Here is a 27,102-nt window from a genome sequence, read left to right as displayed (position 1 = left end):
ACAAGCACCCTAGTTCCAGAATTTGATAGGATACTGGACTTATTGCAAGAACTGTGAAGCTGAAATGGACATGTACTTTTTTGTTGGAAGGCAATCAAAGGTGTTGGTATGGAAGGATAGTAAGGAAGCCACCTGCCTCACGGCCCCTACTAGTAATTCCACTACTATGTGTGATGGCTAAGAAGTATTTTACACCTCTTTGCCCTAATCTCTCCCATTAGTTTCTCCACTCTATGACCCATTTTGGAGCTACGGCCTAGGGAATACCAGCAATAACCCAAAGGGAGTGGATAGGTGTAATGCTCTGTGTCCAAGCTTAGGAAACTAATAATGAAAGGGGTTGGGCAGACAGAACTGGGTGTTTGTTTCTCTGGGGGTTTACTTTTTCATATATGGTTCTTATCAAGAAAAAGACAAATCATTGTTTCTGATTAACCAGGAATTCTTCTCTTTATAGTAAAATAACTAGCTATTAAAGGTAAGGAATCTCACCTCAGCCCAACACCCGCAGTGACAAAGTTGATAAATGTCAGCTTCAAGCCAAAAAGTTAGCTGTTGACTGTGCATGTCTATATGTCTTCCAGCTCAACATCTATGCTGAAGAACTAATAGCATCAGAGAGATAATGAGAGGAGCCAAGAACCAAAATCCACACATTCAGGTAGTAAGGTTGACACAAGGCTTGGAACGAGTAATTACAAGAGAAAGCATCCCTTTGAAAAGATTATGCTATCTGAAAGAGAGTCTTCAAAATACAAAGAAAGTGAATACTTTGGAAAATTATTTACCAGAAGCAGAAGTATATGGAGAGAATCTGCTTTGTATTTTCTATGCAAAAATAGATGAAATACATGATAAGCTATTAGACTAAGATAAGGAGGGAACTAGAGACAAGGTGAAATAAAACGAAAGTTGGATAAGTTAAGTCTGTAAGGACACAGAACAACATGCAATGGCAAAATTCACATATAATTTGGACATAATCAAAGATGGAATCAGTATTGCAGAATAATAAATCAATGATTAGAGTAAAAGCTTGAAAAACTCTTCCAAAATATGACTGGAAAGTACAAATAGGTGACAACCATTAAAGGAAATGGTAGAAAGATTATGCCCCAACTTCTTCCTGAAGAAGAAATTGGGGTACATAGAACAGAGACGGCAACCACAGATATATCAGAAGCTATCTGAAGTAATACTTTGAACCAATACAATACTTCATAAAAATGAAAAGGACTCAATGTGTTTTGAAATATATTAATGACCTATCTTGTTAAAAATTTCAATATTAAATGCCCTATCAAGTCATTAATTTAATCAGTGAATATTTTGGGAATATTTGCTATGTGCTAAGAATTAGGGATAGAAAGATCACTAAGACACTGTCCTACCTTTAAAGAACTTGGTGTCTATACTGGGTGACATACATGCAAGAATCAGGCAATTATTATACAATGTGGTATTATGATTTTACATTAGGGGTAATATATGGTACTCTGAAAACACATTGGAAAGTCCATCGTCCAGCCTTGAGAGGGTGAAGGAAGGCTTCTGGTATCTAAGTTATGGAAAAAGTTCGACAAGAATCCAGGTGGAAAAAAAATTAATTGCAAAGGAAGAAAAACTTGTCTTCAGCATTAAACTTCAAAAGCTGAATAGAATAACATCTACAGTTGCCTGGGAAAGATTTGACCTATAGTGTCTGCCTACTCAAGTTATCATTTATTCAAGAAAAGGAAAACAAAGACATTCTCAGATACCTCAAGGTTCAAACATCATACCACCCATTTTCTGAAACAATTGAAGATATGCTTCCCTTATTCGAGAAGGAGTCAAAATTAAAAACTCAAGAAAGGTGAAATTTTGATATAAAATAAATATTAGAAAACATTTGAAATAATTTAAACATAAATTAAAAACATGTTGCAACTACAAAGCAATGGAAAAATGTAATTTTCGACACATAAGATACAAATCATTACCTAATAAATATTTAATAATAATAATATGGTTACAACTTTCTGATTACAGCAACAAATATGCAAGTGGGTGTGAGAGAGGTGGCAGGAAGTAAATGTGTTCTGCTATTTTACTCATTTTCTAATCTGTATATAGAAATAAGAAAATTACAGGATCTCATTCTAAGTATAATAATTGAAGATGTATCATTTTAGTTTTTTTAATATGAAGATAAATAACTACAAGTAGAATTTAAAAGTGTATGCTTGTTTTTGGCTGCACATCGTAGCTCACACCTGTAATCTCATCACTTTGAGAGGCCAAGGCAGGCAGATCACTTGAGGCCAGGAGTTCGAGACCAGCCTGGCCAACATGGAGAAAATTCGTCTCTACTAAAAGTACAAAAATTAGCCAGGTGTTGTGGTACACGTCTGTAATCCCAGCTACTCAGGAGGCTGAGGCACAAGAATCATTTGCACCTGGGAGGCGGAGGTTGCAGTGACCTGAGATGGCACCACTGTACTCCAGCCTGGGCAACAGAGTGAGACTCTGTCTCAAAAAAAAAAAAAAAAAAGTGTATGCTTAATTTTTATGTTAATAGAGGAAGAAAGAAATTAAAACATTGTCCACATAATAAAGATGTAAATATCTTAATTCCCAACATTCAATCAGTCACCCAATCAGGTACATCATGTGAGTACTCCTCTGCAGTATTTCTTGCATGCTTACACTCTGTATCCCCATTGCTACTATCTATCTCCATTCCTACCCGTTGTTCAAGCCACCATCAACTCACAGTTACAATGCTAACCTCCTAATTGTTTGCCTCACTTTCTCCCTTGTCAGATTCTGTGTTGTTATGTTTCTTTACCACCTACAACTGTTAAATGTCTTCCCCTCGCCTTTAGGATAAAATCCAAAATCTTAATCCTGGAATGAGGCATCCCCCTAACTCTCCAGACTTATGTCCTGCTTCTTCTTCCTGGTGATTTTGGGCTTCTTTTAATACCTTAAGTGATCACTCTTTTGTCCTTTTCAGGTATTTGCTGCTTTCCTCAGCCTAGAACATGTTTTCCTCATATTTTACCTAGTCTGTTGAGTCCTCTACTGAATGATCTGATTCTAAGCTAGGCCACACTTGATTTCCTTTCTAGGTTAAGACTGTGGGCTCAGCTGTGGGCTCCTATTTTACCCTGTCCTTTCCTCTTTATGACATGCATTATGCTTGAAATTTCAAGATACATATTTGAATGTTTTTAAGCTTAGGATGGCCATTATGACTGATGTCAGAGAAACTTATACTCACTAGGCAGGGTCCTAGGTTATCATTGCCCCCACGAAGGCAAACTACAGCTGAGAGAAGCTAAAGCATGATGACTGTAAGTGAGAGTTCTGTGTTAAAGTTGCCTCGTTCATATGTTGGTATTGCCATTTACTAATCATATGACTTTACTAATCCTGTGCCTCAGTTTCTTTTCCTGTCAAAGGTCGAGTGTACTTGTCCAACAAAATAATGTATGAACAAGACCTGGCCTACAGGAGGACTGCAGTAAATATTGGGTAATATAGAAAATTCCTGTAACTTAGTAGGTGGTTCTACATGCAGTTGATTTTTTTTTTTTGAGACAGGGTCTCACTGTTGTCACCCAGGCTGGAGTGCAGGGCAGGATCTTGGCTCATTGCAGCCTTGACTTCCTGGGCTCATGTGATTCTACCACCTTATGCTCCTGAGTAGCTGGGACTACAGACATGCACCATCATGCCTGGCTAATTTTTGTATTTTTTGTGGAGACAGGGTTTCACCATGTTGCCCAGGCTGGTATTAAACTCCTGAGCTCAAGAGATCCATCTGCCTCTGCTTCCCAAAGTGCTGGGATTACAGGTGTGAATTGGGATCACACCCAGCCTGATTTTTAATTTAAATAAAAAGTCATAATTATCACTTAAAATGTCTTTAAAAGTTCATACTGAGAAGGCCTCTATATTGGACTTAATAGAAAAAGACTTTCAATCAGTTGCCTTAAATATGCCCGAAGAACTAAAGAAAACCATGGACAAAGAACTAAAAGAAATATGAACAAAAGGAGAATATAAAAACATGATATAAATTATAAAACAGAACCAAATAGTAATTCTGGAGCTGAATGGCACAATAACAAATGGAAAATTAATTATAGGGGTTCAATAGCAGATTTCAGCAAGCAGAAGAAAGAGTCAGAGAATGTGATAAGATAGTTAACATCAAGCTTACCTTCTATGCATTGTGGGAGTCTTGAAGGAGAAATGAGAGAAATGAAGCAGAAAAAATATTTCAAGAAATAATGGCTGAAAACTTCCCAATTTGCTAAAAGTCTGAACCAGCTTATTCAAGTTGCTCAATGAACTCTAAGTAGAATGAACTCAAAAAAATCCACACTGAGGCATTATAATCAAATTATCCTTTAGCTCTTTGGGCATATTTAAGACAATTGACTGAAAGTCTATTTCTAGTAAGTCCAATATCTAGACCTTCTCAGTGTGAATTTTTAGACATTTTAAGTTATAATTATGGCTAATTATTTAAATTAAAAATCAAATGCATGTAGAATCACCCACTAAATAACAGGAATCATTTATATTACCCAGTATTTATTGAGTTCCTTCTGTAGGCCAGGTCCTGTTCATATATTATTTCATTGTACAGATACTCTCAATTTTTGAGGCAATTTTTGAACTGAGGACAAAGAGAGAATATTGAAAGCAGCAAGAAAGAAGTGACACATTATGTGCAAGGGATCATCAATAAGATTAACAGCCAATTTTGCTTTGAAACTATGAAGGCCAGAAAATAGTAGAATGACATATATAAAGTGCTAGAAAAAAGTGTAAACCAACAATTCTATAAATGGCAAGAGTATCCTTCAAAAATAAAGAAGAAATTAAGACATTTTGAGATAAATGAAAGCAGAAGGAGCTTGGTGTTAGTAGACTTACCCTAAAGAAATGATAAAGGGAGTACCTCAGGCTGACTACTAGGAGATAATTTGAGGCCATACAAAGAAATAAAGAACTTCAGTAAAGACAACTACATAGGTAAATATATTAAAGCTAGGATAATTGTATTTTGGTTTGTAACTCCTCTTTTTATTTCCTATATGATTTAAAAGACAAATCCTTAAAAATAATTATCAATCTGGCACACAACTTATAAAGATATAATTTGTGACAACAACACATAAGGGGTGATTAAGCTGCTTAGTAGCAGAGTGTTTGTATGTTACTGAAACTAAGTTGGTATCAGTTAAAATTAGGTTGTTTTAAATTTAGGTTGTTAATTGTAATTCACATGGTAATGACTAAGAAAATATTTTTTAAAAATCACAAAAGAAAATGAGAAGGGAATAAAATGGTATACCACTAAGAATAAGCTAAAATACAAAATAAGACAGTATTGGAAGAAGTGAGAAATAGAAAAATGGTATAGAACATACAGAAATCAAATAGCAAAATGGCAGCAGTAAGACCTTCCTTATCAATAATTACTTTAAATGTAGATGGATTAACCTCTTCAATCAAGAGGCAGAGCTTGGCAGAATGGATAATACAACATGATCAAATGATCAAATCATATGTTATCTGCAAAGGACTTAGTTTAGATGCAAAGACCAATAGATTAAAGTGAAATTATAGAAGAAGATTTTCATGCAAACAGTAACCAAAAGAGAGATGGCGTGGCTAAACTAATATTAGAGAAATAGACTTTTAGTAAAAAACTGTTACAGGAGACAAAGAAGGATATTATGTATTGACAAAAAGATAATTCATCAAGAAGATATAGCAATTATACACGTATATCCATCAAATAACAGGGCCCAAAAATATATGAATGAGACATTGGCAGACTTGAAGGGAGAAATAGACAGTACTACAATAGTCACTGGAGACTACATTATGTCACTTTTAATAATAAATAGAAAAACAGAAGATCCAAAAGAAAATAGACAACTTGAAAAATAGTATAAACCAACTAGACCTAGCAGACATGTAGAGCATTCCACCCCAGAAAAGCTGAATATACATTCTTCTCAAGTGGATATGGAATCTTCCCCAGGATAGATCAAATGTTAGGCCACAAAAAGTCTTAATATATTTAAAAAGATTGAAATCATACAAAGTATCTTCTCCAACCAAAATGGAATGAAACTAGAAGTTAATACAAGGAAAACTAAAAAATTTACAAAAATGTGCAAATTAAGCAACACATTCTTAAACAACCAATGAGTCACAAGGATAAATCATATGAAAATTAGATTTACTTGGAGAAGAATAAAAACAAAATTACAATGTATCAAAATATATGGGATGCAGTAAAAACAGTGCTCAGAGGAAAATTAATAGCAGTAAATGTTCATATTAAAAAAGATCTGAGAGTTGGGCATGCTGGCTCACGCCTGTAATCCCAGGACTTTGGGAGGTTGAGACAAGCAGATCACTTGAGGTCAGGAGTTTGAGACCAGCCTGGCCAACATGGTGAAACCTCGGCTCTACTAAAAATACAAAAATTAGCTCGGTGTGGTGGTATGCGTGTGCCTGTAACCCTGGCTATTTGGGAGACTGAGGCAGGAGAATCGCTTGAACCTGGCAGGCAGAGATTGCAGTGAGCCAAGATTGCACCAGCCTGGCAGACAGAGTAAGACTCCATCTCAAAAAAAAAAAAAAAAAAAAAAGAAGAAGAAGATTTGAAATCAATAATCTAACTTTATACCTCAAGGAACTGGAAAAGGAAGAGCAAACTAAATTGAAAGCTAGCAAGGATGAAACTAATAAAGATTAGAAAAGAGATAAATGAAATAGAGAATAGAAACACAGTTGAGAGAATCAATGAAACTAGAAGTTGGTTCTTGGAAAAGATCAAGAAAATTGACAAAACTTTAAATTGATAAGAAAAAGAGGAAGAAGAAATAAATAACTAAAATCAAAAATGAAAGTGAGGACATTACCACCAACCAAATAGAAATACAAAGTATTATAAATATTATGTTATGGAACAGTTGTAGATCAACCAATTAGATAACCTAGATGAACTGTACAAATTCCTAAAAACACACAGACTACTAAGTCTAAGTAAAAAGGAAATAGGAAATCTGAACAGACTGATAATAATACAGAGATTGAATCAGTAACCAAAAATCTCCCCACAAAGAAGCCATCAGGACCAGATGGCTTCGCTGGTGAATTCTACCATGCACTTAAATAACACCAAATTTTCAAACTGCTAGAAAAGAAAATGGGTGGAAAGGATGCTTACTAACTCGTTCTGTGGGGCTAGCCTTGACATTATACCGAAGCCAGACAGAGACGTGATAAAAAAGAAAGCTAAAAACCAATATTCCTTGTGAATATAGATGCAAAAATTCTCCACAAAATACTAGCAAACTAAATCCAACAGCCTATTAAGTGTATTATACATCATGATCAAGTGTGATTTATCCCTGTAACGCAAGGGTGGTTCAACATAAGAAAATCACTCCGGGCAATGCACCACATCATAGAAAAATGGAAAAAAAACCCCACATGATTATCTCCACTGACGCAAAAAGGCATTTGAAAAAAACCAACACCCTTCCATGATTCCTCAGAAAACTAGGATTAGAAGGGAACTTCCTTAACATAATAAAGAGCATTTATGAAAAACCCTCAGGTAACAACATATCAAATGGTGAAATACTAAAAGCTTTCTTCCTAGGATTAGGAACAAGACAAGGACACTTTCTTTCACCACTGCTATTTAACACTGTCCAGGAAATAGTAGCAAGTGCAATTAGACAAGAAAAAGAAATAAAAGCCATCCAAATTGGAAAGGAAGAGGTAAAACTATTTCTATCCATAGATGATATTATCCTATATATGAAAACTCCCAAAGTATTCACAAGAAAGCTATTAGAGCTAATAAATGAATTTAGCAAAGTTACAGGGTATGATATAAACACTCAAAAATCAGTTTTTTCTATACATTGCCAATGAACCCTCTTAAAAGGAAATTAAGAAAATTCTATTTACAGTGGCATCCAAAAAAAAAAATGCCTAGGAATAAACTTAACCAAAGAGGTAAAATAGTTATAGACTGAAAACTACAAAACATTTCTGAAAGAAATTATAGAAGACCTAAGTAAGTAGAAAGACATCCTATGTCCATGGATTGGAAGACTTAATATTATTAAGATGGCAGTACTCCACAAATTGATCTCCAGATTCAATGCAATTGCTATTGAAATTTCAATAGCCTATTTTTTTTTGCAGAAATCGAAAAGCTGATTCTGAAATTCATATTAAATTGCAAGTGTAGCCAGAAGAATATTGCAAAGGAAAAACAAAGTTGGAAGACTCACGCTTCCCAATTTCAACACTGACTACAAAGCTACAGTAATCAAAACAGCATGGCACTAGCATAAAGATACACATATGGACCAAAGGAATAGAACTGAGAGTACAAAAATAAACCCTTATAAGTGTGCCAAGACCGTTTAATGGAGAAAAAGTAGTCTCTTCAACAAATGATGCTGGGACAAGTGATAACCACATGCAAAAGAAAGAAGGTGGACCCCTACCTCACACCACATACAAAAATTAACTCCCAATCGATCAATTACCTAAATATAAGAGATAAAACCATAATAGCACACTTAGACAAACACAAGTGGGTAAGTCATCATGACATTGGATTTGGCAATGGATTTTAGATATGATACCAAAATAACAAACAAGAAAACAAACCAATTTGACCTAATAATTTTTTAAAACTTTAAACATTGAAAGATGTCAAGACACTGAAAAGACAGTCTATAGAAAAGGAGAAAATATTTGCAAATCACATATCTGATAAGGGGCTAGAATCTAGAATATATAAAAAACTCTTATGACTCAACAACAAAAAGACAAACAATCCAATTAAAACGTGGGTAACTGACTTGAATAGACATTTATCTAAAGAGGATCTACACATGGTCAACAAACACATGAAAAAATGCTTGACATTATTAGTCTTCAGGGAAATGAAAATCAGGACTACAATGAATTACCACTTCACATTCACTAGGATGGCTGTAATAAGAACCCAAATAGAAAATAACAAGTGTGGAGGAGGATGTGGAAAAATTGGAAGCCTTATATATTGCTGGTTGGAGTGTAAAATAGTTCAACCACTGTGGAAAATAATTTGCCAGTTCCTTAAAATGCTAAACATAGAATTACCAAATGACCCCAGAATTCCACTGATAGGTATATACCCAAAAGAACTGAAAACAGGTACTGAAACAAATACATGTAAATACATGTTCATAACAGCATGATTTACAATAGTCCAAAAGTGAAGACAGACCAAATACCCTATCCATCAACAGACGAATGGATAAATAATTAGCGGTATATACATATAATAGAATATTATTCAGCCACAAAAAGAAATGAAGTACTGATACATGCTACAACATGGATGAAACTCAAAACCATTGTGCTAAGTAAAAAAAGACAGTTTAAGAAAGTCACAGGTGAGGCCATGATGGCCGACTAGAAGGAGCAGCGATTGGAGGCTCCCATCAAAAAGAACTATAACAGCGTGCAAATCCTTCACTGGCAACGGAGGTATCCAGGTTCTGTCATCAGAACTGACCAGGCAGCTGGCGTGACCCTCGGAGAGGAAGGAAGACCATTATGGTGCGGTGGCCCACCTGAGAGCCACATGGGGCAGGGAAGCCCCCAGCCCACAGCCAAGGGAGGCAGTGAGTGAGTGTGCTACCCAGCCTGGGAAACCATGCTTTTTTCATGGAACTGTGCAACCCACAGGTCAGAAGATCCCACTAGTGAGCCCACACCACCAGGGCCTAGCCTCCCAAGCACGGAGTTGCACTGATTCTCAACAGCCACTCAGCTAGAATCTGCTTAAGCCTGCTAAGTTCCCAGGGGCAGGGGCAGTCAGCACCACAGCTGCAGCTCTCTGCTGTCCAAGCTGTTTGAGCTCCTTGGGGGAGAGATGGTAGCCAACACTGGGACTGATAGCCACCTAACACACTAAGTTCCCAGGGTGGGGGAAGGGCGACAGCCATCTCTGTAGCTCCAGGCTGCGCTTTTTCCCTGCTGGAGCCAGGGAGGCTGGATGGCTTGGTCCCAAGCAGTAACTCCCACACCCCCACCCCAACACACCAGCTGTGGCAAACTGCGGCCAGACCCTCTTCAAGCCTGACCCTGACTCATCCCTCCTTATTGGGCGGGGCCTCCCTGCAGGAACTCCAACAAGGAGGGACTCCAGCCAGGGACTCAGGGACAGAACTCTGATCCCCCTGGGGCTGAGCCCCTAGGGGGAGGGGTGCTGCGGTCTCTATGGACCAGGAGACTTAGTCTTTCCTTCTGCTAGTTCTGAGGAATCTAGGCAGCCCAGATGAGTGGGTTCCCCCCAGCAAAGCACACCCCCTCCACCAAGGGATAGTCAAAGTGTTTCATTAAACAAGTCTTGCTCCCCATGCCACCCAACTGGGTGAGACCCTCCAACAGGGGTTGTCAGACACCCTATATAGGAGCATTCCTACTGCCATCTGGTTGATACCCCTCAAGGTCAGAGATCCCAGAGGAAGGAGCAGGCATCCATCTTTTCTGTTCTCCAGCCTCCTTGAGTGATGTCTCCAGGTGCAAGAGCAAACACCAGATGAATAAGGCCTGTAGTGCATCCCTAGCAAACCTCAGCAGTCCTACAGAAGAGGGACCTGACCTTTGAAAGAAAAACAAACAAACAGACAGCAACAACAACAGCATCAACAAAAAAATTCCCCACAAAAACCCCATCCAAGGGTCAGCAACCTCAAAGATCAAAACTAGACAAACTTGTGAAGATGAGAAAGAACAAAAAAACTCTGAAAACCCAAAAGGTCAGAGTGTCTCTTCTCCTCCAAATGATCACAATGCCTTTCCAGCAAGGACGCAGAACTGGACGGAGGATGAGATGGACAAATTGACAGAAGTAGGCTTCAGAAGGTGGGTAATAAACTCCACTGAGCTAAAGGAGCATGTTCTAACCCAATGCAAAGAAGCTAAGAAGCTTGATAAGAGGCTATAGGAGCTACTAAATAGAATAACCAGTTTAGAGAGGAACACAAATTACCTGATGGAGCTGAAAAACACAGCACGAGAACTTTGTGAAGCATACACAAGTATCAATAGCCGAATTGACCAAGCAGAATAAAGTATATCAGAGTTTGAAGATCACCTTGCTGAAATCAGGCATGAAGACAAGATTAGAGAACAAAGAATGAAAAGGAATGAACAACACCTCTGAGAAATATGGGACTATGTAAAAAGACCTAACCTACGATTGATTGGAGTACCTGAAAAAGACAGGGAGAATGGAACCAAGTTGGAAAACACACTTCAGGATATTATCCAGGAGAACTTCCCCAACCTAGCAAGACAGGCCAACATTCAAATTCAGGAAATACAGAGAACACCACTAAGATACTCCACTAGAAGATCAACCCCAAGACACATAATCATCAGATTCTCCAAGGTTGAAATGAAGGAAAAAATGTTAAGGGCAGCTGGGGAGTAAGGCCAGGTAAACTACAAAGGGAAGCCCATCAGAGTAACAGTGGACCTCTCAGCAGAAACTCTACAAGCCAGAAGAGAGTGGGGCCAATATTTTAAAGAAAAGAATTTTCAACCCAAAATTTCATATCCAGCCAAACTACGTAAGAGAAGGAGAAATAAAATCCTTTCCAGACAACTAAATGCTGAGGGATTTCATTACTACCTGGCCTGTCTTGCAAGAGTTCCTGAAGGAAGCACTAACTATGGAAAGGAAAAACTGGTACCAGCCACTGCAAAAACACACCAAAATATCAACATCAACAAAGACCAATGACACTATGAAAAAACTGCATCAACTAGTGTGCAAAATAACCAGATAGCATCATGATGACAGGATCAAATTCACATATAACATTATTAACCTTAAATGTAAATGGGCTAAATGCCCCAACTAAAAGACACAGACTGGCAAATTGGATAAAGAGTCAAGACTCATCAGTGTGCTGTATTTGGGAGACCTATCTCACATGCAAAGACACACATAGGCTCAAAATAAAGGGATGGAGGAACATTTACCAAGCAAATGGAAAGCAAAAAAAAAAAAAAAAAAAAAAAAAAAGCAGGGGTTGCAGTCCTAGTCTCCTACTCTCTAACAAAACAGACATTAAACCAACAAAGATCAAAAAAGACAAAGAAGAGCATTACATAATGGTAAAGGGATCAATGCAACAAGAAGAGCTAGCCATCCTAAATATATATGCACCCAATACAGGAGCACCCAGATTCATAAAGCAAGTTCTTAGAGACCTACAAAGTGACTTAGACTCCCACACAATAATAGTGGGAGACTTTAACACCCTACTGTCAATATTAGACAGATCAACGAGACAGAAAATTAACAAGGATATTCAGGATTTGAACTCAGCTCTGGATCAAGTGGACCTAATAGAAATCTACAAAACTGTCCACCCCAAATCAACAGAATATACATTCTTCTTAGTACCACATGGCACTTACTCTAAAATAGACCACATAATTGGAAGTAAAACACTCCTCAGCAAATGCAAAAGAACTGAAATTATAACAGTCTGTCAGACCAGAGTGCAATCAAATTAGAAATCAGGATTAAGAAACTCACTCAAAATGACACAACTACATGGAAATTGAACAATGTGCTCCTGAATGAGTCCTAGGTAAATAATGAAATTAAGGCAGAAATCAAGAAGTTCTTTGAAACCAATGAAAATCAGATGATGTACCAGAATCTCTGGGACACAGCTAAAGCAGTGTTAAGAGGGAAGTTTATAGCACTAAATGCCCACATCAGAAAGCTAGAACTGAAATTGACAACCTAACATCACAATTAAAAGAGCTAGAGAAGCAAGAGCAAACAAATCCAAAACCTAGCAGAAGACAAGAAATAACTAAGTTCAGAACAGAACTGAAGGAGATAGAGACACCAAAAAACCCTTCAAAAATTCAATGAATCCAGGAGCTGTTTTTTTGAAAAAGTTTACAAAATAGATGGCTACCTAGACTAATAAAAAAGAAATGAGAGAAGACTCAAATAGACACAATAAAAATGATAAAGGGAATATCACCTCTGACCTCACAGAAATACAAACTACTATCAGCAAATACTATAAACACCTCTATGCAAATAAGCTAGAAAATCTAGAAGAAATGGTTAAATTCCTGGACACATACACCCTCCCAAGACTAAACCAGAAAGAAGTGATACTTGAATAGACCAATAACAAGTTCTGAAATTGGGGCAGTAATTAATACCCTACCAACCAACAAAAGCCCAGGACCAGATGGATTCATGGATGAATTCTACCAGAGGTACAAAGAGGAGCTTGTACCATTCCTTCTGAAACTATTCAAACAATTGAAAAGGAGGGACTCCTCCCTAACTCATTTTATGAGGCCAGCATCATCCTGATACCAAAACCTGGCAGAGACACAACAAAAAAAGAAACTTCAGGCCAATATCTCTGATGAACATCAATGCAAAAATCCTCAATAAAGTACTGGCAAACCTTATCCAAAAGCACATCAAAAAGCTTATCCACCAAGATCAAGTCGGCTTCATCCCTGGGACGCAAGGTTGGTTCAACATACACAAATCAATAAACGTAATCCGTCACATAAACAGAACCAATGACAAAAACCACATGGTTATCTCAATAGAAGCAGAATAGGCCTTCAATAAAATTCAACATCCCTTCATGTTAAAATCTCTCAATAAACTAGGCATTGATGGAACATATCTCAAAATAAAAAGAGCTATTTATGACAGCTAATATCATACTAAATGGGCAAAAGCTGTAAGCATTTCCTTTGAAAACCATCACAAGACAAGGATGCCCTCTCTCACCATTCCTATTCAACATAGTATTGGAAGTTCTGGCCAGGGCAATCAGGCAAGAGAAAGAAATAAAGCGTATTCAGATAGGAAGAGAAGAAGTCAATTGTCTCTGTTTGCAGATGATATGAGTCTATATTTAGAAAACCCCATAATCTCAGCCCCAAACCTCCTTAAGCTAATAAGCAACTTCAGCAAAGTCTCAGGATACAAAATCAGTGTGCAAAAATCACAAGCATTCCTATACACCAATAATAGACAAGCATAGAGCCAAAGCATGAATGAAGTCTCATTCACAATTGCTACAAAGAGAATAAAATACCTAGGAATACAGTTAACTAGGGATGTGAAGGACCTCTTCAGAGAACTATAAACTACTGCTCAAGGAAATAAGAGAGGATACAAACAAATGGAAAAACATTCCATGCTCATGGATAGGAAGAATCAACATCATGAAGATGGCCATATCGCCTAAAGTAATTTATAGACTCAATGCTATTTCCATCAAACTACCACTGACATTTTTCACAGAATTAGAAAAAAACACTTTATATTTCATATGGAAACCCCAAAAGAGTCCATATAGCCAAGACAATCCTAAGCAAAAAGAACAAAGCTGGAGGCATCATGCTACCTGACTTCAAAATATACTATAAGGCTACAGTAACCAAAAGAGCATGGTACTGGTACCAAAACAGACATATAGACCAATGGAGCAGAACAGAGACCTCAGAAATAACACCACACATCTACAACCATCTGATCTTTGACAAATGGGACAAAAACAAGCAATGGGGAAAGGATTCCCCATTTAATAAATGGTGTCGGGAAAAGTGGCTAGCCATATTCAGAAAACTGAAACTGGACCCCTTCCTTACACCTTATACAAAAATTAACTCAAGATGGATTAAAGACTTAAACATAAGACCTAAAACCATAAAATCCTTGGAAGAAAACCTAGGTAAGACCATTCAGGACATAGGCATGGGCAAAGACTTCATGACGAAAATGCCAAAAGCAATGCAACAAAAGCCAAAATTGACAAATCAGATCTAATTAAACTAGAGTTTCTGCACAGCAAAAGAAATTATCATTAGAGTGAGCATCAACCTACAGAATGGGAGAAAATTTTTGCAATCTACCCATCTGAAAAAGGTCTAATATCCAGAATCTACAAGGAACTTAAACAAATTTAAAAGAAAAAAAAACCCCATCAAAGAGTGGGCACAGGATATGAATAGACACTTCTCAAAAGAAGACATTTATGCAGCCAACAAACATGGAAAAAAGCTCAACATCATTGATCATTAGAGAAATGCAAATCAAACCCGCAATGAGATACCATCTCATGCCAGTCAGAAAGGTGATTATTACAAACAAGAAGCAATAGATGCTGACGAGGCTTTGGAGAAATAGGAATGCTTTTACACTGTTGGTGGAAATGTAAATTAGTTCAACTATTGTGGAAGACAGTGTGGCAATTCCTCAAGGATATAGAACCAGAAATACCATTTGACCCAGCAATCCTATTAATGGGTATATACCCAAAGGAATATACATCATTATACTATAAAGACACATGCACACATATGTTTCGTGCAGCACTATTTACAATAGCAAAGACATGGAACCAATCCAAATGCCCATCAGTGATAGACAGGATAAAGAAAATGTGCACTTATACACCTGGAATACTATGCAGCCATAAAAAAGAATGAGATAATGTCCTTTGCAGTGTCATGGATGAAGCTGGAAGCCATCATCCTGAGCAAACTAACACAGGAACAGAAAACCAAACATCACATGTTCTAACTCATAAGCGTGAGTTGAACAATGAGAACACATGGACACAGGGAGGGGAACAACATACACTGGGGCCAGTCAGGGTTGAGGGGCAAGAGGAAGGAGGGATAAATAGCTAATGCATGCAGCGCTTAAAACCTAGATGACAGGTTGATAGGTGCAACAAACCACCATGGCACACGTATACTTATGTAACAAACCTACACGTTCTGCACTTGTATCCCAGAACTTAAAGTAAAATAATAATAAAAAAGAAAGTCACACTGTCTGGTTTCACTTATATGAAACATTCAGAATATTTGCATCCAGAGACAGAATGCGGATTTGTGGTTGTCAGGGGCTGAGGGGAGTCAGAAATGCAGAACAACTGCTTAATAGTACACTGTTTCCTTTTGGGGTGGTAAAAATGTTTTGAAACTAGATAGAGGTGGTGCTTACACAACATTGTCAGTGTACTGAATGCCACTGAATTGTTCATTTTTAAATGATTAGTTTTGTGTTATATGAATTTCACCTCAGTTTTAAAAAGGGAAAAAATAAGAAAACCCGAATAAACTATGGACTTGAGTTAATAATAATGTACCCATATTGGTTCATAAATTGTTACAAATGTGCCATACTAATGCAAGTTGTTAATAATAGGGGATGCTGTGAGTGGTGGGGGTAGGAAGGGTGGAATATGTGAATTCTCTGCAGTGTTCGCTGAATTTTTCTCTAAATCTAAAATGGTTTTAAAAAAGACAGACTATTCATTAAAAAAAACCCTTACTATCCTAAATAAATCTGATCAAAGAGGAAATAAAACTTCAATTAAAAACTTTAAGACAGTGAAATGTGAAAGCAATGTATCAGAAGTTGTAAGATGTTAAAATAGTACTAAAAAACTCCTAGCCTTAAATATTTTCATTATAAAAGAAGAAAGAATAACAATACATGAACTAAGAATTCAACTCACAAACTTAGAAAACTAAAATAGTCTAAAAAAGGCATTGAGAAAATATTAACAAAGATAAAGCAAAAACAATTTTACAAAGAGCTAACTATAGAAGGAATAGATCCAAGAAATTAGTTCTGTGACATCCAATCAGAAAAAAAAAGAGAGAAAAGACAAATGGACAAAATGCATCATGAAAAAGGGTTATCCACATAGTTATGGAGATGATTTTAAAAAGTTCAAGGGAATACCATGTATGCCAATATATTTGAAAAATTTTTAAAAAGAGTAATTTCTAAGCAAAAGCAAGTAAACTAAGCTGCATGAAAAATAGCATAAACCCCAAATAGATCAATAACAATGGAAGACATTGTAAGCATTTAAAGAATTATTTTCAAAAGGGGATGCCAAGGCCCAAGAGTATTATGGATTCTTCTTTAAACATTTCAAGGAACAGATAACTCCTATTGAATTTTCTTTAGAACTTGGAACATTTTGGTATTTTTATCATTTTACTTTATTAAGCTAGTCTCATTTTAAAACTGAAACCTATCAGTGATATGTTCTAGAAAATAAAAATACAGACTAATTTTTACAGACTTATGAACATAAAAACAAAAATACACACTAACCTTCTAGTTTTGAATATGAATATTAAAAATTCTTAGCAAATTTCAAACATTTCTCTTTAGCATACATTTTCTTAATATAAGTTGGATATAAGATTAATCAATTTGGACACACATTTTGCTTACCACAGTTGTAACTGAATTGCGGTCTGCAGCTAGCACTGTCATAATAGGAAGAAGGCTTTTTGCACAAAGCGTAGGAATAGCTGCTTTGTTTATTTGGCTGCTCTGCCTGGATAGGGTTACTTGGCTTATGTCACATTGTTTTCATTCTTTTTCTGTTAGTTTGAGTTGGGAACAGAATTATGAAGCCAAAATAATAGAGAAGAGGTGTCTAAGCGTGTGGATTGGAGAGAAAAAGAGGAAATGTGTAGGTTTGGTTGGTTTATTTTGAACTACCAATTTATTATTTTAATTGGAGCAACAATAAATCATAGCTCATAACTATAAATCTACCTTTATTACCAAAGCAATCATTTTCATATCACAATATTTGATGACATGGAGTTTTTAAAAATGCAATGACTGTCTTGTGTAACAGCAGACCACTACACAGTTTGAAGTAGAAAAACCATACAGTTGTCTCTAATGATATCAAAAAGACATTGAGTATAGTTTAACATGAAGTCTCTATTTTGTTTTTATTTAAATAAGCCTCTAGTAAACAAGGTACTTGGCAATTATTTGGTTTTTATGATAAATGTACTTATCTCAAACCAACAGCCAACCTCATTCTTAATGTTAACCACTAGGGAAATTCCCACTGAGATCAGAAACAAGACAAGGTTGACTGCTGTCTTCTCTGTTATTAAACACTGTTCCAGAAATTCTGGCCAATGTGGTGAGGAAAAAAAGGGATAATACATAATTGTATTTTTTTCTGTCTAGGCATCACATATTAATTACCTAAGGTAATTTAGAAAAAATGAGGGATCAATAAAATTGCTAGATGAAAGATAAAATTGTGAAATTAAGAAGCCAGCAATAATTAGTTAGAAAATATAGTGGAAAGAATATCCCTATCAAGTACCTTTACTACACACACAAGAAGACAAAACAAAATATATTGGAATACATTTAATGATAAATAAAGAACTTTTATGTCTACTGAGGCCTTAATACGTTAGAGACATATTAATAGAATATTCAGGCAGGAAGTTTCTATGCTATAAGGATGATCACTTTCCTAAAATTAGTGCATAAGTTTCATGAAATTCTAATCAGAACTTTTTCAGGGGAGCTTTATTTATTTTTAATCATCTAGTTAGTTATCTCTATGACTCAATGTCATAAGTGTTTAAAAGAAGTAACTAGACATTGCTCTAGGTCCCCAGTTGGCTGCTGGGCAGAACCTCAAGGCAGGTTAGACTGGGTATACAACCGCACATCTTCCGGCTCTGAAGCTAACTGCTTGGAGGCACACTAATGCTCCCACCTGTATGCATGTGGAAGTGTATCCTGGAGGGAGTGAAGAGATGGGAGTGGGTGAGTGAGAAGAAAGACCTAGCTTCTAAAAATGACTTGGTTGTTGCGTGAACATGGCCAAGTCATCTTCCTTTTTCTATCATAAGAATCTCCATCTTTTGGAATATGACATCTCTCAAATATTATTTTAATCTTATAAGAATGCAGGGCAGTAGTAACAGAAAGCCCTGGATAAAGAGGTGATATGAATTTATGTTTAAGCCCTGGTTCTGCCACTTACAAGCTTGAATATGACAGCTATTATAATAATGTAACAATAGTGATAATAATTCTTGACTTTTAATCTTTTTGAGCTGTCATTTTTCCTATGATTATTCTTAAGAAAATAACTTAATGAAATATTACATGATATTTAATGTTTATTTTTGGTTGTGAAAATATGAGGGCTAATTGATAATAGAATAAGACTAGATTACTATAACTGTGTAAGTTTAAATGGTCCAAGGAGATGCAGCATTGTCTATAAGATTAACACTTTAGTGTAATGAAATATTCACTATCATGTGCTTTTTATGAGATGAGAAAAATACTAAACTTGAGTTAATCACTATTATTATTATTTTTTTGAGACGGAGTTTTGCTCTTGTTGCCTAGGCAATGGTGCTGTCTTGGCTCACTGCAACCTCTGCCTCCTGGGTTCAAGCGATTCTCCTGCCTCAGCCTCCTGAGTAGCTGGGATTACAGACATGTGCCACCATGGCCAGCTAATTTTTGTATTTTTAGTAGAGATGGGGTTTCATCATGTTGGCCAGGCTGGTCTCCAACTACTGATCTCAGGTGATCTGCCGGCCTCAGCCTCCCAAAGTGCTGGGATTACAGGAGTGAGCCACCGTGCCCAGCCTTGAGTTAATGTTTGTATAGACACACTGGATCAGGCCAGGATCGATTTTTAAAAATATAACCAAAAAAGTATGAATACACTTTTACTTTAATTTACTTTTCAGCCTAGTAAGTTATGAACAACTTAAGCCAAATATCTTTCAGCATAATGTCAACATTATGTTATAAAAATCATTCATTGGAGAAGGCTCTCATTCCAGATATAAACTTAAAAAAATCATTGAGGTAGAGACATAAATTCTATCTTAAAATTTAGAAAGAAAATTAAAAAAAATTTAAAATTTTCCTTGGTCTTGGCTAGGGACCCCATTATTTATTTATTTATTTATTTATTTATTTATTTATTTATTTATTTATTTATTAAATAGAGATGGGGTCTCACTATGTTGCCCAGGCTGGCCTCAAACTCCTGGGCTCAAGTGATCCTCTTACCTTGGCCTCCCAAAGTGCTAGGATTATAGGCATGACCCACCACGTCCAGCCATTTTTTAAAGGCCAAATTTCTAACTATGATGTTGACTACAAAGGCAGTATTGAATCATGTCATAAATTACTCACATAGCAAGAGTAAGAGGGTAACACATCTGCAACACTTCAGTTTAAGACATCCAGGCCACTTTCCTAGGTTAAGAATCAGTAGGAACTATTGAAATTAGATTACCTCTTCTCCAGGTTACAAGTCTTCCTTTGTAGACTATTCCTCTGTAAAGATGAAGACAGTTACACAGTTGTAAAGTGTTTTCCACAGGCTCTAACAATGCTGCTCAAACTGTCCAGAGCTCTCCCTTATGTTGAAGTGGGAACTTCCACTGAGAAATCCCCCAACTTGAAGACTTCCTTATTTGTAGCTAGCAACAGCCAATCATGGCACGATACTGAAATGAAGCAAAGACTATCAGAAAATATTCTGTAAACCACTCGTGACTGTAGCTCTGACTTCCTTTTGAAGCAAGATACTTTATGTGAATAGTTAAGGCATTTTAACAACAACAACAACAACAACAAAAACCCCAGGAATTGTAAACACAAAAATATTTTTGGATTAAGCATTTTATGTAAGAAAATTTAAAAGTTCAGTTTATTTGATAAGTGGCTTTTTAACCTTTAAGAAGTCACTTTTTGACCTAAGAAGCATGTTTATAAACAGGAGGTAAAAACCAAATTTGATTATAGTTGTCTTTATGGCCTACAGAAGTCACTTGGAAGAAGCTTTGTAGTAATAAGGTTTAAGCTCAATTGCAGAGCCTGAGCTTAGGTACTCAGAAGACAGGTGAAGCAAACAAGGCTCTTAAGACAGCTTTTCTGCCTTGAGAACTTAAGGTTCACTGTTCGTGGGATAAAAGTGTGTTCCAGCAAACTCGGGAAATGCTTTACAAATACATATATTTCTCTTAGGTTGCTTAGAGCAAAACATCACATTTTACATGCAAACGGAAGACAGCATGTGCACCACAGACATTTTTCTTTGATATAAAATTTTAGAGCTGGAAATGTCCTTAGACAACATCTGTTCCATTTCCTTTTTATTACAGATGAGGGAAACAGGAGAAGGTAAATGCTCAATGTCACAAGTAAAGTTAGAAGCAGCGCTTAGATTAAAATCTGAGTCTTTTGAATCCAAGTGCATTTCTTTTTTTTACTGCACTACACTCTTGGCATATAAAGTTACTGAGCTGGATAAAAACTGAATTAAGCAGTCTCCTTTTTCAGCTCCTGCATTTTACAGATGAGAAGTATGAGGCTTTACCTAAACTTCAACAGTTATTAAAAGGTCTAGAATTTAGAACTTCTGATTCTTAGTCTAGTTTGTTTTCCACTTTGAAACACTGCCCTCTCTTATATGTTAAATAAATCTGAGATATTGCTACTTATGATGAAATTATTCTATAAAAAATAATTTCAAAAGTATCTAAAATGCTGAATAAACTTATGATTAAAGGCTTCTACGTACTCATCTAACATACAATGAAGCATTACATTTCTTTTGGAACTATGGGTTTTATAACTATCTTACTGATGAAATGCTAAATATTAAATGCTATTGTGTGCAATGGAAAAATAAAACCAACCTATCCCGTGCTGTAAATATAGCAAAACAAACCAACAAAAAAGTGAGATAGCCACTAGTGAAAGGAAAACTTACTTCTTAAGAATTTACAGTTTTGAATGAGCAGAGTTTTAAAAACACAGCTTTTAAAAAAAGCAGTGCTCCTGTCTAGACTGGGAAATGCCCCTTTCTTTGGTCTCTTCATCCTGTGCCCCCTCCCTCCTCTATTTACTTTGGCATTTGAGCTTGGCTGACACCCAGGCTCCTGCAGAACTGGCTACTCCTGGGTATGTTGGCCTCAATCTGGTGGGGCATTGTTTGAGAGAGGGTCCTACAGCCAAGACAGAGAAGTTACAGTTAGAGAAGCTTTTTGAAGAAATTCTGAGTACATGAAATTTAAAACCTATGCCACTAACCAGTTCTAGACTAGGCAAAATATGTGAGGCAGATGGAAGTTTTAATTTTTGTCGTCTCTAGTAGTTCCTTTTCCTATTTCCCTACTCCCCACCTTTTTCCTTCTCTCGGAGTCATAAATCAAGTGACTAGGGCTGACAAAAATGCAGAAATTCCTTCAGAGGAGGAAGCAAACTGGTACTAAGCCAGGATTGGCAAGGGTTAGGGTATAATGACCAGGGCAGGAGTGGGATGAGCAGCTCCAAGCCCAAGTTAGAGGGTGGGAGGCAAAAGTCAGGTTCCTATTCAGGGAGAGAAGAATGGCTGAGGGGAGTTACTAGTCAAAGAATGCGGACATCACTGCCCGGGGGCAGCAGGATTCTCAGGGCAGGTCTGGTCGAAAGGCCTCCCTAAGAAGAATCCTGGAAATTTTTTTTTAAGTGAAAGTGGAGAGCAAGAAAGCCAGGTCTCTTAATTGCTAACTAGGATTTAGAAATAGGCTCCCTCCTTCAGAGGGAGACCCAGGTGCCTGCGACTCTGGCCAAGTAGCTAGTTAGGTAGCCAGGCTGCATGGGGTGGGTGTTTGATTGAGAAACTTGGTTCAGATGATCACATGGACACCTACAGGATTCATGCTCTAGGCACAGTATTTGTGAAAACAGCGTGTTTTCCAGGCTCTACTTGCTGGTGGGCTGATGCTTCAGGATTTTATTGGCCCGTGGCCACAGCAGGGCTGATGCTAAGGGGAATTGAGACCTGCAGGGATGATAGATGCTCTTTTTCCACGACCACCCCAACCTCTATAAATTGTGCACTGGGCAGAGTAACCTATATGACTTATTTGCAACTCAACAAAAATTTATGCCAAAGTTTTGCTTCTCCAGAGGGGATATTTGCATTTTAGTTCGAGTTGTGGAATTAAAGGTATCCCCATTTAATGAAACTTCTGGTCACACTGAATGGATGAAAGGGATATAGTGGATGTAGGGAGTGGGGTGGTGCAGGGAAAATGTCCTTACTCTTTACAATTCATATACTTAAGCTGTTACCTAAGTTAATGATTGGCCTTATACCTGTAGGGACATTTAGTTAGCATGCTTGGTCAGTTACAGTTGCATCAATCCCCCTCGTATAACTTTTGACTCCTCCAAAACTTAACTACTAATACATCTTACCTATAATATAAAATCAATTAATGAATATTTTGTATATATGTTATATACTATATTCTAACAATAAACTAGAGGAAAGAAAATGTATTTAAAAATCATAAAGAAGATAAAATATATTTGCTATTCATTAAGTGGAAGTGGATCATCATGAAGGTCTTCATCCTTGTTGTCTTCACATTAAGTAGGCTGAGGAGAAGGAGGAAGATGAGAAGGTCTTGCTGTATCAGTGGTTTGAGGAGTCAAAGAGAAGGAGAAGGTGAAAGGGGAGGCAGGGGAGGTGGGCCCACTTGGTCTAACTTTTACTGAAATATATTCACATGTAAGTGGACCCACACAATTCAAACTCATGTTGTTCAAGGATCAACTGTATTTATTCAATAAACATTTATTATCTACCATGTGTTAGGCTCCATGCTGGGTGCAGAAGTTCTTAAAATGGTTTTTTTGCTCTTGAGGAGCTCATGTTCTTAAGCAAGAGATAGACGTGCAAACGTTTAACTCTGCTCATTGACAAAGTTAAGAGTGGTGAGGCATACAAAGTACTGGCTGTGTGGGCAGAGAGGCAGTTCTCAGAGCTCGAGCTACGCATGAAGAGATGCCTAGATACCCACGGATTAAACAAGTGAAAGGATCAAGGGTTAAAAATTTATTTTATACCCTTCTCCGTATTCTCAATAAATCCACTCTGATTTTTTTTAGACTAAGCTTGTGGTTTTCTGCTTGTTTCCATAGCTTTATTAGTAAAATAATTGTAAAAATCTTATCTTTTTAACATTGTAGGGGATTATTTATAATCTTTACTTTTTCTTTTTTCTTTTCTTTTCTTTTCTTTTTTTTTTTTTTTTTTTTTTTTTTTTTTTTTTGAGACAGGGTCTCACTCTGTTGCTCCTGGCTGGAGTGCAGTGTTACAATCATAGCCCGCTGCAGCCTTGAACTTCTGGGCTCAAGCAATCCTCCCACCTCAGCCTCCTGAGTAGCTGGGACTACAGGTGGGCACCACCACTCCCAGCTAATTTTCTTTTTAAATTTCTTTGTAGAGTTGAGATCTCATCATGCTGCCCAGACTGGTCTTGAACTTCTGGGCTCAAGCAATCAACCTTGGCCTCCCAAAAGGTTGAGATTACAGGTATAAGTGACTGTACCCAGCATATAGTCTTGATGATAGTTAGACACAATTTGAGTGTTCTTAGCATCTAGCCTTAAAAAATAAATCTGTGAGGTACACAGACTAAGTAGTTAAGAAGTAGCTTGAGCATATTCTTTTTAATTTTTTTAACTTTTAAGTTCAGGGTAAACTTGTGTAATGCAGGCTTGTCGAACAGATTATTTTTTCACCCAGGTATTAAGCCTAGTATCCATTAGTTATTTTTCCTGATCTTCTCCCTCCAGTGTGTGTTGTTCCCCTCTATATGTCCACGTGTTATCATTTAGCTCCCACTTATAAGTGAGAACATGCGGTATTTGCTTTTCTGTTTCTGCGTTAGTTTGCTAAGGATAACGGCCTCTAGCTCCATCCATGTTTCTGCAAATACATGATCTCGTTCTTTTTCATGGTTGCATAATATTCCATGGTGTATATGTGCCACATTTTCTTTATCCAGTCTACCATTCATGGGCATTTAGGTTGATTCCATGTCTTTACTATGTGAACAGTACTGCAGTGAACATACACGTGCATGTATCTTTATTGATAGAGCAATTTATATTCCTTTGTGTACATACCTAGTGTTGGGATTGCTGGGTCAAATGGTAGTTCTGTTTTTAGGTCTTTGAGGAATCATCACACTGCTTTCCACGATGGATGAACTAATTTACACTCCCACCAACAGTGTATAAGTGTTTCTTTTTCTCTGCAACTTAGGCACATTATTTTTGAGAACAAGAATAAAAGTGGGACCCTGGATTCCCCAGCACCTTGTCCTCTCCTTTATATGATAGGTATGTATTTTTGGCTATCAAAAGAAAGAGGAAACTTACTAATATGTGATAAAACAAAGATTGATAGACTAAAAATTTAAAAAGCTCTTGACAAACTCAAGTAATAGGCTGATGCCAAAATGAAATTCAATAGGAATAATTATGAAATTGTCAGTTACTACTCCCCTCCCTACCACCATCCCACAAATGAACAAAAACCAGAAAGGAATTGCATAATCACGGAAAGGGTTGATGAGATGCAAGTTAGTAGCAGTCACACAAAACTGACTTGAGTTTTATTTGAGGTGATAATATGGGGATTCTAAAAATATCCCCAAAGTAGTAGGACCTTAGAATTCCCTCTAGAATGAGGGACGCATTAGTCCTGCTTTCTGACCCATCTTTCTGGGTACCACTCTTTAAGACCACAGACAAACTAGTTATCAAATACTCATCCATATTACATGTGTATGATTGCAGGAATGGAGAATGTTTAGCTTAGAGAAACTGGGAAGGAGAGAACTGTATTCAAATATCAAATTCATTTATGCAGCTCCAAGAAAGGCCTCAGACAGTGAGCCAGAACTATAAGGGAAAAAAAATTGGCTTGTTACGGGAAGATCAACGTTCCAATAGTCAGAAAATGAGATAGGCCACTTTAAGAGGTAATGAGTTCCTTCTTCCCCGGGAGAAAGGAAACATATGATGAATGACCATTGTTTGGGAATGTAGAAGAGATTAAAATCTCAGATGGGTTAATAATGACAAATACCTGTATATAATTTGCTATGGTCCTGGCACAGTTCTAAGTACGTTACATGTATCACTTTATTTAATCCTTATAATACCCTATAAAGGAGGTACTCTTTTATAGATTCAAAACTGAGGCATAAGGAAGTAAAGTGGCTTGACCAAGTAAACATAGCTATTAAATGTAAGTGGAAACTGAAGTGTCTGTCTCCAAAGTCCATCCTCTTAACAACTTTTAAAGCATCTGGGATTGCCCAATACAGTGCACTTTATCTAGTGAAGATTCTCTCATTCATTGATACATGAAATTTTAACGGAGGTGGAAAAAAATTCAGATGCATTCTCTACCACTTTCAATTTCTTCCTTTTTTTTTTTTTTTAGATGGAGTCTCGCTCTGTCACCAGGCTGAAGTGCAATGGCGAGATCTCGGCTTACTGCAACTCCACCTCGCGGGTTCAAGTGATCCTCCTGCCTCAGCCACCATGCCCGTCTAATTTTTTGTATTTTTAGTAGAGACGGGGTTTTACCGTGTTAGCCAGGGTGGTCTCAATCTCCTAATCTCATGATCCGCCCGCCTCGGCCTCCCAAAGTGCTGGGATTACAGCCGTGAGCCACTGCGCCCGGGCTGATTTCTTCTTATGCCTAGTTGTGGAAGCTTCCAGGCTGAGAAGAACTTAATGAACTGAGAATATACCACCTTCAATTCCTGCTTAATAGCTACCTTGGTCTTGGGATGGGCATGTTAAGAATAGCATAATTGAAGATGGCAGGAGGATGGGAAGGTAAAAGGAGGGTGATGCAGAAGAGGTGCTGATATGATTGGCTTTGTGTCCCCATAATCCCCACGTGTCAAGGAAGAGACCAGGTGGAGGTAATTGAATCATGGTGGGTGGGGGTTTCCCCCATGCTGTTCTCGTGCTAGTCAGTTCTCACGAGATCTAATGGTTTTATAAGGGACTCTTCCCTCTTCGCTTGGCACGCCACCTTCCTGCCCCCTGGCGAAGAAGGCGCTTTGTTTTCCCCTTCACCTTCTACCATGACTGTACATTTTATGAGGCCTCCCCAACCATACTGAACCGTAAGTCAATTAAACCTCTTTCCTTTATAAATTACCCAGTCTTGGGCAGTTGTTCATGCAGTACGCAAACGGACTAACACAGGTGCTCTTGTTGAGAAGTGGAGGAGCAAATTAGACTTGCTGTCTCTTTTCAAATGCCAATTTAGAAAAATAGGGCAACCTGGGAGCAGATTC

At 37.3% G+C, this 27,102-nt stretch overlaps 1 protein-coding gene and 1 long non-coding RNA gene across 3 annotated transcripts in view; one reads left to right on the top strand and one right to left on the bottom strand.

The window, feature by feature from the left end:
- The window catches only part of TANK (TRAF family member associated NFKB activator), a 99,053-nt gene extending 78,655 nt beyond the window's left edge, over positions 1–20,398 (bottom strand). The window contains exon 1 of one of the 2 annotated variants that reach the window (XM_063694931.1): positions 20,232–20,398. The gene's annotated coding sequence lies outside the window, so the exon portion shown is untranslated. The remainder of the gene's footprint in view (positions 1–20,231) is intronic. The other variant, XM_063694929.1, reaches the window with a different exon arrangement.
- Positions 1–27,102, top strand: part of LOC134756648 (uncharacterized) — a 64,218-nt gene that overhangs the window by 3,016 nt on the left and 34,100 nt on the right. The gene's annotated exons all lie outside the window — the stretch shown is intronic.

The sequence above is a fragment of the Gorilla gorilla genome, chromosome 11 (genome assembly GCF_029281585.2).
Source record: "Gorilla gorilla gorilla isolate KB3781 chromosome 11, NHGRI_mGorGor1-v2.1_pri, whole genome shotgun sequence".
Classification (NCBI taxonomy): domain Eukaryota; kingdom Metazoa; phylum Chordata; class Mammalia; order Primates; family Hominidae; genus Gorilla; species Gorilla gorilla.
Note: the sequence above shows the minus strand (reverse complement) of the source record. Positions and strands in the feature narration are given on the sequence as shown.